Genomic DNA, 15,207 nt, shown 5'->3' on the forward strand with positions numbered 1-15,207 from the left:
TTCCGCTTCCCTCTTCCCACTCTTTAAGGAAATTCAGCTAGAGTTTGTACCCACAGCCTCAACCACCATGAAAGGCAGTATAGGGAAGTGGAGTCTGGAGTCCAAAGCCCCTGCATTAGCTAAATGTTTAGCTTTGGGCAATTTACTCAACGTTCAGGTTGCCTCAGTTTCCTTAACTATAAAATAGTGCAAAAGAGTTTTAGTCTTATTGAGCTCCATTCTGAACATGCAGTTTCATCTGATAGTGCAGAACCTTCTAGAAGTATCCAGCTAAGAGGCCTGTTTGTGTTGTCTTGGCTCAGGCACATAGGGAGTGCCCAGCCAGTCAGTATCCATGAATACATACTTAGATGAGCACTGTTCTGAACCGAGTTTTCCCAGAAGAGACCTGGAGACAGGGGGTTAGGTGTGGTTCCTTTATCTGGGAGGTGATACCAGGAAGAACAAAGGAGGAAGTGACAGAGGGAGATGAGTAGTAGAGGAGTGAATTAATGCAGTTACTGTTGGGGGGGTGAGTAGTAGAGGAGTGAATTAATGCAGTTACTGTTGGGGGGTGAGTAGTAGAGGAGTGAATTAATGCAGTTACTGTTGGGAGCTACTAGATTCCGTCTCATGATGATCCCCTGAGGAATAATCTTGAAAACATTTCACACCTCTTCTCTGGTAGAGAACAGAGTCCTTTATCTCCTTGTGGGTTGGGGGACTCTCCTAGAATTGTTGGGCACTTTTAAATGGGGCAAGATTCAACTGCCTTGGAGAAATTCCATGCACAGATGTGTGTACAAGGGGGATGGAGGGCACCATGTAGCAGCTGCAGATGTTACTAAAGGTGGGCCCAGGTTATTAGAGGCACTGTCAGTCACCTAGACATACATTCATGTTCTGCTTGCAGAAAGGGCTCCCATCAGCTCCTGGAAGCGTTGCTCAACTTCTTTGTACCCCTACCCCAACTCATGGTCTATATAGTTCCATGACATACCCTAATGAGACCTTACCTCTTAGTCTTCTCAATGGCATCCATGTTTATCTCTTTTGGAGAGCAAGAACATCTGTCCAGAAACAATGCCCAGAAACTATTGAATTCACTTTGCTCTCAATGTCTTGCTTACATTAAGTGGCCAACAAACATGGTCACTTCTGTTGTTGGTTGTTTTCTACTCTTTTCTCTTTGACTTTTTGGTCTTTTGGGGGACCTGCCACCCAGCTCCCAAATAAATACATAGAGGCTTATTCTTACTTATGAATGCCCAACCTTAGCTTGGCTTATTTACAGCTGGTTTTTCTTAAATTATCCCATCTACCTTTTGCCTCTGGAATTTTTCCTTTTGCTTACTTCTGTATCTCACTCTTACTCTGTGGCTGGCTGTGTGGCTGTGTGGCTGTGTGGCTGTGTGGCTGTGTGGCTGTGTGGCTGGCCCCTAGTGTCCTTCTCTCCTTGTTCTCTTGCTCCTCGATCCCCTTTTCTCTCTTTTTCTCCTTCTATTTATTCTCTCTGCTAGCCAGCCTTGCCTATCCTTTCTCCTGCCTTGTTATCAGTCATTCAGCTCCTTATTAGACCACTCAGGTGTTTTAGACAGGCAAAGTAAAACAGCTTCACAGAATTAAACAAATACAACATAAGAGAATGCAACACATCTTTGCATCATTAAAACAAATGTTCCACAGCATCAACAAATGTAAATACATCTGAAAATAACATTCTACAACACCCTTCATTTCACTGAAGAAAGGCTAACCATCTAATATGAACATCTAATGCAACAAGTAAAGTCTTCGGTTTCTGAAACTGGGCCCCCTGTATGGCAGACTAAGCTCAAGTTCCCTATGTACCCACACATGACCTTGAACTCATCTTCCTCCCAAATGCTGGGATTTCAGGCATGTGCCACCGTGCCCTGACCCATATTGTAAGACCTTTAATGAATAGAAATGCTGAGGTAATGATGTACCAATGAGACTACACTTGCCTCAGCTAGTAGTCTTAATTACTGTCAGCGTTCACGTCACTTCCCAGGACCATTAGCAGAGCTCACTGGCACTTTGTCCATTACACTGAACATTCCACTCGAGTCTGAGTGAAAGACACTTGGGGCTGGGGGGAGGGGGGCAGGGTGAATTGCCTTGCTTGCATAGGGGATAGACCTAGATCTCTAGTCTTTGCCCCACCCCACCCCCACTCCAGTAAGTGTTTATTAAGGGACTCCTGTGTGCTAGGATGGTTCTTGGCACTGGAATATGGAACAAAAGAGAAAGTCAAGGATCCTACTGTATTGCTGTAACGCGGCTTAGCCATGGGGAAATGGTAAGTTTCCAGAAAGATAAAATAGTGACACAAATTATGAAGAAATAAAACCAGGGATGGGATGCTAAGAGAGGGGGCAATGAGGGTGTGGGGGCCAGATCTAATGTTTGGGGGCCCTGGCTTCTGCGCTATGATTCACTGGCCAACCTCAGTTGGGTAGAAGTTCTCTCCAAATGGATGATAGCTCCGAAGGGCAGGACCCTGGGCGCCGGGTGCCCTGCGTGGAGCTTCTCCTATGACTTGTGGTCACAGAAAGAGTTGGAGAAAAAGACATGGATTTGGGGCGCAAAGCGCATGCTGGAGACAAGCTGGTACCCAAATTTCAGTTCTCAGCATGTTCCTTTCAGTTCTCACTTATCCACATATGGGTCCTTCCTGTAAGTCGGGGCTTCAAAGGAATCTGCAACACTTTAAGCAAAGCCACCAGGTTCAGCCTCCAGGTTAAAAAAAAAAAAAAAAAAAAAAAATGTGGCATTTCCTCGGGAAACCACAATGAATCACTCCCAATGGCCTCCCAGACTCCCAGGCTGCTTCTCCTAATCCTCCTGGAGCATCTTGAGGCTTATTAACACCCCCTCTGCCCAGTGGAGTTCCGCCCCCGCCCTCAGGTTAAGAACAAAATCTCAAATTTTGTGAGGCCTGGTGAGTTTCAGATTTCACCAGAAGGGGGTCTGCGTAGCCGCTGACCTTTCATTCAGACAGCAGTTTCAGGAAAACTCAAAGAAAAGCAATCACCCAGTGATAGGGAAGGACAGGACACGACACACGGGACTGATGTTGGAAGGGCAGACCTACCCTCAGCAGTGTAAATCCACATAGACAGGCAGAACACACATCCCACAAGTTAGCAGCCTTTTTCCTCTGAGGTCTTCAGACTGCAATAATAAAGCTAAGCATGGCTATCATTGATGTTTCCAGCGTGCCAGTCTAAGCTTCTGCTTCCAAATTAAGTCCACAAACACACCTTTTTTTTTTTTTTTTTTTTTTTTTTTTTTTGAGAAACTGGGGTTCAAGGAAGTATCATTTGCAGGAGAAAGGAAAAGGCCATTCTCCAACCTGGGTTCAGACATGGAAATCCATACGCTATCCAGATCATCCCTGTGTCATTCTGACCCAAAAGGGTCTTCCCCCCCCCAACCAAACCCCCCCACCCCAGGCACAGGGCAAACGAGAGAACTCGACCGAACGGAACCGGTGAAAGTGATGGGGAAAGTCAGGAGAGATTGCAAGGCCATCGTGGTAGCATGGGAGAGAGGCTACAGTCCTCTCTGGCTGTCCTAGCTTTAGCAAGCTCCACTTCAAGGCCAAGGTTTTCTGCTGACGAACCCCATCCCTGCACTCTGTGGGCAAGGACGAGGCCCGCCCCACGCACCCCTGCGGTGTCCTACTCGGACGACCCGCAGTGCACCGGCGGGCCAAGGGTTAAGCGCGGCGGGAGCCCCCGGCGCGGGGCAGCCGGGGGCCGGGAGTGCTTAGTCAGGATTCCGATTTCCTGCCCAAGTGTTTGGATTTCCTGCAGCCCGCGCCCGCCGCCGCCGCCGCCGAGCGGGATCGAGCAAGCGGCTCGCGTCGCCGGCCTCCTCCCCCTCGGCACATGGTCGCCCGCCCCTTCCTGCGCCGCGCTCGGCTCCCGCGCCTCGCCCGGCCCCGCCGCGCCCGCGATGGAATAATGCCCAGCGGCCCGCCCGGTCCCGGTGAGTGGCAAGGCGGCGGGGCGGCAGGGCGGGCGCGGCGGGGCGCTGCACAGCCACCCGCACCCCTGCGGGCTCTGGGTGTCCCTGTCATCCCCGAGAGCTGCAGCCCGGGGTCTGGGGGCGTGTGGGGCGCGCGGCCCGCTCTGCCGGGCCGGCCAGGCCGCCCGGGGGCTCGGCATCCGCAGCGCTGGAGGGCGCGTTCCCCTGCTCTGCGGAGGAGACCCGGGTTGGGGGAATGCGCCGGGGCGCAATGCTCCCCCGTTCCTGCACTAGGAGCGGACAGCTGCCCGGGGCTCTCCAGGTTCGAGGGGACGCCGTCCCCATCCGTGGGGGCGCTGTCCCCGTCCGTGGGGACGCTTTCCCGGTCCTCCTGAGCACACTCCCCTCCCGGTGGGGCTCTCTCCTTCTCCTCCCCGGAGCTCTCCTGCTCCCCCCAGGTACTTCCCCGGTTCTCCCGGGCGCTCTCCCCGCGCCGACTGAAGGCGCGGGCATTCGCCGCGGCATTGTCTACTGCGCAGTGGAGGAAAGTTCCCCTCGGCGCGGGACCCGGCCTGGACATGGCGCTGCCAGACAGGCCCCAGACCACTTACTTAAAGCAAAAGAAAACCGGGTTGGGGGGCGAGGGGAGCTGAGACGTGTCTGTGTCTTCCGCTTGTACCGTTGGGGACCTGATGATTTTTAGGAGAGCAACAGTAAGTTTAAAAGAAAAAAGAAACTCGCTGGTATCTGGTTTTCTGCTGTCTGATTCATCCCGAGACATCATCTCCGACACTCATAAGGCGGGTTCTTTTTTTTTTTTTTTTTTTTTTTTTTTTTTTTTTTTTAATCATGGAGAGGGTTAGCCAAGTCTAGACTATCATTAATTTGACCTTAGCCTTAGCTCTACTGTTCCAAAAGACCACTTTGTTTTTCTCCATCTAGTCCATCAGGTAGCCTTAACAGAATTGATTCTGGGATAGCGGTGGTACAGGGTTGCTGAGTAATGTTTTGAGACTGCAAAACACCGAATTTAATTTTTAGGCCAGTTTTCATGTCTGTTCTAACCCGAGTGGCCAGGTCTTCTTGCAGGGCCATTGGAAGCTGCCCACCCCCCAAACACACACACATTCCGTGTAGGGCCAGTGCGAAGGGGGTGGGGAGGTGGGGATCGCGTAGGGAAGAAAAGGGAGAGCAGAAAACCAGAAATCAACTGTTTGCACTTTTTATTAACGTGGAATGGAAGCTGTTCAAACAGGTTACCTGTCTTCTGAAAGGGCACATGACCATTTGGTGGCCTAGCCGGGAACAGCTAGCTTCTAATTCTCTAAACTCTGTGACCAGGCTGCCCTGCCTGTGTCGGATTATGACCTGCCAGCCATGAACCAGATGTGGAGTTGTGTCTTTCAGCCCTCGCCACTTTAGCACCTCCTCTTGTTCGCTTATCTATTATTGCTGCTGCTTTTGAGATACGAAGTTATCTGAAAGAACATACTTTGTGATAAGGCGTTTTTAAATTACCCTATTCAAAAGTGCATAATGATTTTTAGTACCTTGTATGCTGGCAAAATAAATAAATAAATATAAAAATAAAAAATAAAGAAGAAGAAAAGAAAATTAAAATATTACTCAACTTCTTCTGTTCACTGACCCAAGTGAGTTTGGGATTCGGCTATATACAATTGTAGTTATTATATGGGGGCTTGCTTTTCTCTATTCTCTCCTTGTGGTTGAAAACATCCAAACTCCCAAGCCACCAAAAAGACAGTGTGAGATTTTGTCAGAAGGTCTTGATTTTGAGTCCTCCTCTTTCTGTGAGCTGGGCAGCCCACCTACTTTCCTCCTCATGAAAGCTCAGAGGCTGGTTTTTCATTTTTAGTATGTGATAATGTTGGAGAGAAAGGACTTGCTCACAAGCTTGCCATTTGGTAAAGGAAATTGAAATTCCTTACACCTCTCCGGTCCTCCCCACCCACAGCAAGCCAGGTTTTCAAAAAACCATTGCAAGCCCTGCAGGCCCAGAGATGAATGTGTGCATTCAAGCTGAGCTCTCCGGGTCCAGACCCCCCTCCCAGCTGGCTGCTCCTTACTGAGCCCAGGTGGCTGTGGTCCTGAGGAAAAAGAAAACTGCCCTCTCACCTGTGCTGTTTCTACATTTTTCCTGGTGAGATCTTCCTGACCTCCCTTCATTCTCTCTTCCCCCATTCTGTCTCTCCCCCTGGCGTGTCTCACATAGGTTCCAGGGGGCTTTTCTAGAAGTCTGCCCAAATGGTTCCTACACTGGCAGTGCTGACAGTGACACCTATCACTTTTTGAGCACTTTTGGGATGCTCTAGACGTGTTACCCCTAGGAAGGACCGAGGAAGTGTTGGGGAGATGACTCAGTTGGAAAGAGTTTTGCTGTACAAGCATGAAGACCCTAGTTCAAATCCCTGAAACTCATGTAAAAAGTCAGGTGCCCTGACTCTGCACTGTGGTTGCTTGAGCTTGCTGACATGCCCTGGCCTGGCACTAAATACATCGAGAGACTGAGTCTGACCCCACTGTTCATGGGTATGTGTGTGTGACTGTGCATACACATACTAGTGTTCCCCCAAAAGAGGGGACTCCTTGGGAGCCTTTCCCAGAAAGGACAGCCTTTTCCAAATTCATCTGCATTGAGTCATTCTCTCTTGTATCCAGTAAACATTTGCTAAGTGGCTGCATTGTGGGAGGTACTAATCATGCAAAGATGAATAGCACCCTGGTCTCAAGGCCTCTTATTTTCAGCCTTATCTTTTGCTGTCAGGGTTATGTTCTCTCATTTAATTAATCGCTTACACAACCGTATATTGAGCACTTGCTCTACACTAAGTCTTGCATGGAGTCCCTGTGATACAGTGATGCAGAAGATCGATGGGACCCTGCCCTGCTAGAGCTTGCACTCCACTAGAGGAGGTAGGCATCCGGGAAGAAGCTGGTAATTTCTTAGGCATGAGGACTTGTAGGCTGTAAACTCCCCCCAGGAAATCAAAGAATGATGCCAAGGATGGGAATACAATGTTGGCTCTTGGTTTACTAGGGAAATCCAGGTCTGAGTCTGGAAAGGAGAGAAGGAAGAAGCTAGACTGAGAAGATGTGGGAGAAGGAAATTCTGAGGGGATGGGTGGTAATATACAAAGTCTTCCATGCATAGGAGGGCCCCAAGCACTCCAGGGAGTGACCAGAGTCATTGAAAGGTAAGGTCAAGGAGTATTTTAGGGCCAAGTTCACGCAGCCTGGAAATCTTCCCACCAAGTGTAAAGGGAGCGCTATTGAGTTGAGGCTCAGAAGTAGGATGTGACTGACATTCGAGAAGAGTGGGTCGTAGGGAAGCTGCATCAGGATGCCATTTTGCTATTCCAGGAAGGTGATGGTGGTGTAGGCCACAGTGGTGGGGAGGAGTTAGTGGGTCCTAGTAGGACTTGGAGATAAAATTTACACATGATGGATTATATAGAGGCGGTGTGGGATGGTTGGGGGCGGGGAGAGGACTCAACTTGAGTCTTTGGATTCTATCTCAATCAGCTTGGGGCATGGTAGCACCATATAAGAGACAGGAGAGGATGCAGGAGGAATTAGGTTTCTGGAGGAAAAGCTGGGTACTGACTGTGCTGAGGCTGGCATCCATACGAAGGTCTCAGGTGGATAGGAGGGCACAGTACCTTAAACTAAGAGACTCCTCATCTGGAGGTGGTGTTGTCAGCTGGAAGCTGAGCCACTGAAGCACTTAACTGCCACCCACCTTCTACGTTGTTTCCCTGAGCATCTTTTATGTTATTCCTTGCCTGGTGTGTTCTTCCTCTCCCTATGGCTGACTCCCATTTATCTTTTAAATGGGAGAGTCTTTACCTCCTGGAAGCTGCCTCTTACTTCCTGGCCCTCTTGTATCCTTAAGTGCCCTCAATCATGCTGCTCAACTGAGGTTACCTTTTTCTCTCCAGACCTTACGCCTAGGAAACATTCAGACAGGCCCTGTGACACAGTAAATACTAGAAGCAAATATAAGGTCAAGAAATATCAGTTGTTCTTTTTGACCAGAGGGATAGACGTGTAAATGAAAATGGTATTTTTTTTAAGGTAAGTGTAGTGGCAGTATATTAGTTTATCTGTTGCTGAAGTAATAAAAGAAATGTCATGGTTTAGTTTACCAGCTTACAGCTATGGGGGAGTTGAAAATTGCCTTGGTGTTTTCAAATCAAGGTGCTGTCCTTCTGGAAGCTCTAAAGCAGTGGTCCTCCACCTGTGGGTCTCTACCCCCTTGGGGGCAGGGGCTGCCGCATTAGGAAGATTGAGAACCAATGTTCTGAATAGAACTTCTTTGCTTTTATTCCCCAGCCTTAGAAGCCAACTGTGTACTTGGGCTCATGCCTCCAAAGTCAGCAATGTCCAAGTTAGTCTCCCTGCGGCCGTCTTGACTCCTACCTCTGATTCTCCTGCTTCGAAGAGCCTTTAAGTGTTTGCACTGGGCTGCATGTGCAATCTCAGCTGCTGCCCCTAGGTTTGTTTTAGCTGAGGACTTCTGATGGTCCTGCTTCTATCTTATAAATTGGAGGATTACAATTGGCGTCACGAGTGTACACGACCACCTCTGGTTTATGGAGTGCTGTGGTTAGAACCCAGGACTTCATACCTGTTAGGCAAGCATCAACATCTCCAGCCCCACTGTCCTTGTAAGATGGGCTGATTGGTGACATGGCTTCTGTTTTCAGCCTTCAGTCCTTTTTGCCCTGTAACAGAGCATCTTCCCAGGATGCACCCGGGGTTGGTAGGGGAGGTGCTGTGGGTGGTCAAGGGGAGAGGCTGCTAACCCAGCAAGTAGGCAGCTCAGGAAACATTCCCTATGACACTGGTGATGGATGTTTAGTCCTTCCTCTGAACTCTGCTGTGGGGAGTTAGACCTGATGGTTTCCTTTCAGTCCTTCTTACCCTGCCTCAACAGTGAATTAAATCGCCAGCCGTAAGAGTCCTCCCAGCTCACCTGTCCTCACACCCTCTGCCTAGCATGGGTGGCTGCTGCTAGGGGACTGTCCCTCTCATATAAGGTTGATTTATGATTCATTTCTCAGCACTCCGTGAAGCCCTTTTATACAGCTAAAACCTTGGTTTCCAGGTTATAGCTAATGTCCCTAACATGAGTCAGCCCTGTTCCCAAAGGCACGAGAGAGGACAGGAAAGATCCCGTGTTAGATAAGGACAGATATATCTGAAGTCTTAGGGGGAAACACTAGCAGAGGGCCCAGCCTGTGAGTGGTGCATGGGTGGGTGGCCTCATTGTCTGAGGACTCAGCCATGATGTGCCTAGCAGCCACGTTACCGTTAGGGGGTAATTAGGACCAGATTTCACCAGACTTTCAGTTAGAGAAAAATGGGCTTCTATCTCGAATATTCCTGGAAACCAGACACTTTGCTGAGACCGTTAGCACTCTGAAGATCAACCCCAGCATGCTGGGCTGCAGAGCTGAGGGTGTTGGCTACCTGAGGTTCTCCTTAGTCCCTGATATACCCCTCCCCCCCCAGAAATGCCCTTAGCCAGGAAGTGTGAAGGTGCACAAAGACTTGGAAAAACAGGAGTGAGCTGGTTCAGCTTTGCCTAGGGGGCCCAGTTGGAGTCTGGTTTGGGATGAAGAAGAGCTCCCAACGCCTCAGGGTGCTTCCTCCAGTCATAGCTGGAGTTCTGCAGAAGCAGACTCTGGTGGATCTCCGTGGGCAGCACAGGAAGAGGAATGTCAAGAAGGTAGCTGTACCCGTTCCAGGAAAGCCTGCACTTTTAGCCTGTCAAGTTTTAGACCTCCTCTGCTTTCGTAAAGCCCTGTATGCGTGGAATATCCTGTGTACATGTTACACTGAGGCTGTTTTTTATTTTGGATGTAAAAAGGATGTAGTTTTCCTGAGTTCTGTAACCATCACTGAAACAGGATGGCCAAGGGGAACGGTTCCCAGTAGACTCGGGGCTCTGCTTGTGACCCTGCTGCTCCTTCTGTTATATACTAACCATACAGACTTGACTGGCATAACATAGGAAGAGCACAAGGGTGACCCCCGTAGCTTTGTTGCGGCCATCTTTAGGGAAACTGTTCATTGGGTTGTCTTTCCTGAAACATGGAACATTTTGAAGGGGTTTGGTGGCATGAACGGCACTCCATTATTACATGGGGTGCTGAGCAGAAAGGAGGTAGAGTTAGATGTACTGGCTCACACCAGCCAACTATTTGCTTTGCTTGTAGACTATTCCATCCTTAAGTTTTCAGTTTTAATGACTGTTCATGTCACTTCTAGGAAATTCTTTTCAGTTCTTTCTCAGGTCATCCTTGAAGGGCTAGGGAGACGGCCCAGACTGAAAAGTGCTCCTTGCCTTTTATCCTTGGGTCCTACTCCTTCCTTAGGGCTTCTCGTCTGTTTCATAGAATTTCAAACATGCTGATATTCACATTCAGACTGACATCAATCTGGATTATCTACTTCTCCTATCTGTGGTATGTTCTGCTTTGGGAACATGGTGGTTTGTGCCCTGTGTATCCAAGGTATCTGTCTCTACAGAGAGTCTTTATGCGTCTGCAACAACCCTAAAGCTCTCTTGGGTCCTGGACAATTTCTTCCAGAGCTTCTGGGATGAATCTTTGGTCACTAGATTCTTGGTATAAAAGCTTTCCATACTCACAGTGTTCAGTATTTGCATGGGAACTACACACACCCCCGTTGCCCCAGAACCTAAGATAGTGGTTCTCAACCTGTGGGTTGTGACCTATTGTGAGGGAGGTGTTGTTGAATATCAGATATTACAGTTATGAAGTAGCAATGAAAATAATTTTATGGTTGGTGGTCACCACAACATGAGGAACTGTATTAAAGGACCGCAGCATTAGGAAGGTGAACTATTGGCCTAAGGCTTTTCCTGGATAGATGAAAAGAATCAATTGGGCCTTCTTTTCAGAGAAGACTTGGCCTTTATGGGCCCTGGCTTTGTAAAGGGATCTCAGTTTTCCTTTTCTCCTGGTAGGTACCAAGTTGGAAGCAAGTGGCTTAGATCTTTCGGGGTCCTTAAGAGGACAGGAGAAGAAAGAACATTCATGAAAATGTAAAGATGCCATTTTAAGAAAAGAGAACCCGGGTCTGTATGAGCACATTAGGAATGAAACATTGGCTGCTTCGGGGATGTCGAGTCAGGTGTTTGTCTAGCAGGCATAAAGCCCTGGATTAAATCTGGAATATTCCATAAATTGGTGTGATGGTGTACACACGTAATATCATTGGGTGATAGAAGCAGGCAAAGTTCAAGGTCATTGGCATCTCAAAAAAAAAAAAAAAAGGTTGGATTTGGATAGCAAGTATTTGCTGGGCTCGCTCTTATGTTGACTGGCTGTAGGTACTTCCTGCTGGTTAAGGAGGGAACCTGGTCCAGGGACCTAATAGCCTTCAGTGTCTAGCATTAACTATTGGTGAGGAATAAAACTATCTCAGAGGGGAAAATTGGGAGAGGAAGAGACAGAAGACAGACACACGGGTGTAAGAGAATGAACATTACTACATTAAGACAGAATTCTGGGTTTGAGTCTAGGACCTGACCCTGATTAAGGGCAGTAGGTCTTGCCTGGATTTACCTTCCTTTCCAGATTATGGCGGGGCTGTAGACGTGGGGAGACTGGGACCCTGTTGGTTACTCTCCAAGCTTGTTAATCACGTAAGGGCCATTCTCTGGAGTACTGTCAGCAGCTGGATTTGGGGGAGCTGAGCTAGTGCTGAGCTACCACACTGAGAGCCATAATGGGGTAGAGTTGATGTATTTGCTGAGCTTTGACTCACTGTTCCCTCTGCCCGCTCCTCTGAGGGGCAGTCTTCATGTGCTCAAGTGGCAGGTCATTGTCCTTGCCTAAGGCTATTATTGGATGAGTGCAAAATGTTCTTAGTGATGCCACAGGAAGCCCCTGGGCTTGGGAGCAATGATGATGATGATGATAGATAGCATTCCCTGTGTGTGGATGTTTGTCCTAAGCAGTGTCCTAAGCACTCTCTCTGCATAACTCATTCACTCTCCATCAAAACCCTTTGAAGACATAAGGTGTTCATCCTTGTTCTAAACACAGGATAAATGAGGTACAGGAGCTTCCTCACGGTCACCCGCTAGTAAGCGGTAAGATTCAAGCAAAGCCGTCTGAGCTCAGATGCAGTTAGTTCTGCCTTGGAAGTGTGAATCACGTCCTGATTCCTCATCTGACCCTGCAGGGTCCACCCTTGGTCTTTCTCATAGCCTCCCTGGGCTTTCGTTTCCCTTTCTGTAAATAGTGAGAAAATCTCACAGTTCTTGTATTTATTTATTTATTTTAAGGTGTTGAATAAGCACTATATAAGGAAAGGGCCTGAGCTCCTGGCATATGATTGGTTCAAGACAAAAGTGAGACAAGACTCTTCATTTGCATGATCAATGTGGGGAGCTTTATCAGCGGGAAGAGTTTTCCTCCATGTTTCGTCTTTGTGCCAGCTGAGGATTGATGATTGACTGTGTACTCAAGTATCGGGCGGATAGATGCAAGAGAAAGGTGTAATATTGGATCCATGTCCCTCCTCCCCATATAGAAGAGCTGGCAGAAAGCAGGCCTGAGTTTGCAGGGCCCAAGACATTGTCCCAGGGGCATGACTAGGGAGAGCTTGACAATGGAGAGCTACCACCTGCACTTGGGGCAGGCTTTCCATTAGTGTTCAGTGAAGAAGGCGAGACCGGTCTGAGAAACGGTGGGTCAGATCCTGTGGTAGGAGCGCAACGGTTATTTTGGGAGAGGTCTAAGCGTAAGTATGATTTAGTTGAAATAACACTGCATGCAGGGCTGCCTCTGGAATTCAGTTGTCCCCACTGTTTCCTGTCCCCCACTATCACGGAACTCTTCATGGGGAAACTCAAACAGCAGCATCTTTATAGACCTTCCTGTAAAATAGCCTTTAGCAAGCTTCCTCTCCTAGGACAGTTACTTCCTCAGGCCTAAAATAGACTGGCGGAGGGGTGGAGGGGTGGGCTCTCTGCGGGCTGCACTGCGTGCTGGGGCTCGGAGGTGTGCCCCCGGGGTTTGACGGAATGCTTGAGAGGTGGTAGAACTTTCAGGAGGTGAGAGGTTGTGGGAGCAATGGGTGGGATGGATGGGAGCTGCCATGTCACAGAGGCTGTTTCAGAGGGAGCCAGCCTGGTCCCCCACCCACTTCTCTTTGCTTCCTGGCTCAGAAATGAGACTGCTTGCTTGCTCTGACACATACTGTCACCACCGATAGCCAGCACGTACCACCCACCCCGCTATGAGCCTCACCAGAAACGTGCTGATACAAGTGTCATGTTTTGTGAATGTCTCAAAACTGGAGAGCTTTATACACACCTCTCTGTCTTCATGGGTACCAAGAGTCGAGCATTCCGTTGTAGTAACGGAACTTGGATTAATTTAACTTTCTTGTTGCTGTAACCAATGCTTGGCAAAAAGTAAGTAACTGCTTTAATCCCTGCACTGCGGAGGCAGACCAGGTGGATCTCTGTGAGTTCGAGGCCAACCTGGTCTACAGAGCGAGTTCTAGGACAGCCAGAGCTGTTACACAGAGAAACGGTGAAGGAGTAACTTATTTAGGCTGTTCTAGGGAACAGTCTGCCGTAGCAAGGAAAGCCCCTCAGGAGCTTTGAGGTCGCTGATTACATTGCACACACGGTCTCGCAAAACCGAGAGAAGTGAATGCTCAGCTCCCTTTCTCCCTTTTATTCAGTCTAAGACTGCAGCCCACGGAACGGTTCTGTCCAAATATAGTGCCTGTTTTCTCACCTAAATTAACTTAAAATAGAAACTCCCTCAATGACATGATGGGAAGACTGTAGCTCTTGTTGGGCTGGCAGTTAATATTAACTGTCTCGAAAGTCTTAAGACATAGTCTGTGGATGTAGATGTCTCAGGGGTGAGGGAGTGGGAAGACAGAGCAGATAGCAGCATGCGCTCACTGCCGTTTCCCCTTCTTTCCTGCTGACAAAATCCTGGTCTTCAGAAGTCTACATACCAGGGACTATTCAGGAAGCGAGCCATCACCATGGTCTTGTCCCCTTGATAATGACAGGTTCAGGCATGGGCTTATATCATTCTGGCCAATGCATTAGGGTGGAAAGCTGCGGGATTGGGGAAAGAATTTTAGGACTGCAGAGCATTGCTTGGCATGCACGAAACCTGGCGGCCATTCTCCAACTTGGTGTAGGGGAGTATGCTTGTAATCCCAGCGCTGAGAGGCGGAGGCAATGGGGGCAGCGGTTCTATGCCATCTTGGACTGCACAATGATCTTAAAGTCAGTCACAAAATCAAACAAGCCAACAAGTTCTGTGTTGCTGTGAATGGTTTCATACCGCCATTGGGACGATGAAAAAGGTATTTAGCTTAGGGAGAACATTTTGAAGACATCAAAGCAGAAGAAATGTTTTATTCATTGTATAGTACTCTGCTACATTAGCCAACCCTCTTAACCAGTTGGGTATGCTGTTGAATGCCTTTACTCCCTGCATTTGAAAGGCACAGGCGGGTGGATACCTATGATTTCGAGGCTGGCCTCGAAACCCCAAACCTAACTATAACGACGTGATGGGACAGCCATGTCGCATGCCGTTTAGGTCCCCTCTTTCATTGAACCACTCTGGAGGTCTCCACTGGGCTGTGTATGTCTCTGTCCTCACTGCCTTGCTCTCCTACTTGACTCCCCACCCCCACCCCTTCTGCACATGCGGCTGCCTCTCTACGGATGACAATGCACTTTCTCTCCGATTCCTTCTCAGACCCTTCTAGCTGCAGTTACCTTCCTGGATACCTTAACACTTGACACCCCTCCCTCCCTTTCCCCTCTCTCCCCCTCCCTCTTTCTTTATTAAGTGCCTACTGAATGCAGCCATCTCTGGCCATCTGAGACCCCATGTCAATGCAGACATGCATTCATAAAGAGTAGAGGCCTATGTGCTTTGTGTTCTCATGTAGGCACATACAATACCACGGGGCGTTTATTCCATGGGGCAGGTCAGAGGAGCCTTGCTAGGTATTATGTTTTACAGTGTGTGTGTGCATGCATGTGTGTGTGCGTGCGTGTGTGCGTGTGTGTGTGAGAGAGAGAGAGAGAGACAGAGACAGAGAGACAAAGGTATGTGGTATGTGCACATATGAGCATATGGCGGCACATGTGGAGGCCAAAACAGGGTATCAGGTATCGATTCATTTATT

The 15,207-nt window shown here is 48.6% G+C and overlaps 1 protein-coding gene across 2 annotated transcripts in view; it reads left to right on the forward strand.

The window, feature by feature from the left end:
• The first annotated feature begins 3,817 nt into the window (after positions 1-3,817).
• The window catches only part of Asap1 (ArfGAP with SH3 domain, ankyrin repeat and PH domain 1), a 259,627-nt gene continuing 248,237 nt past the window's right edge, over positions 3,818-15,207 (forward strand). Inside the window, exon 1 of one of the 2 annotated variants that reach the window (XM_051202528.1) lies at positions 3,818-3,996. The gene's annotated coding sequence lies outside the window, so the exon portion shown is untranslated. The remainder of the gene's footprint in view (positions 3,997-15,207) is intronic. The other variant, XM_051202529.1, reaches the window with a different exon arrangement.

Source organism: Phodopus roborovskii, unplaced genomic scaffold (assembly GCF_943737965.1).
Source record: "Phodopus roborovskii unplaced genomic scaffold, PHOROB, whole genome shotgun sequence".
NCBI classification, from domain to species: Eukaryota; Metazoa; Chordata; class Mammalia; order Rodentia; family Cricetidae; genus Phodopus; species Phodopus roborovskii.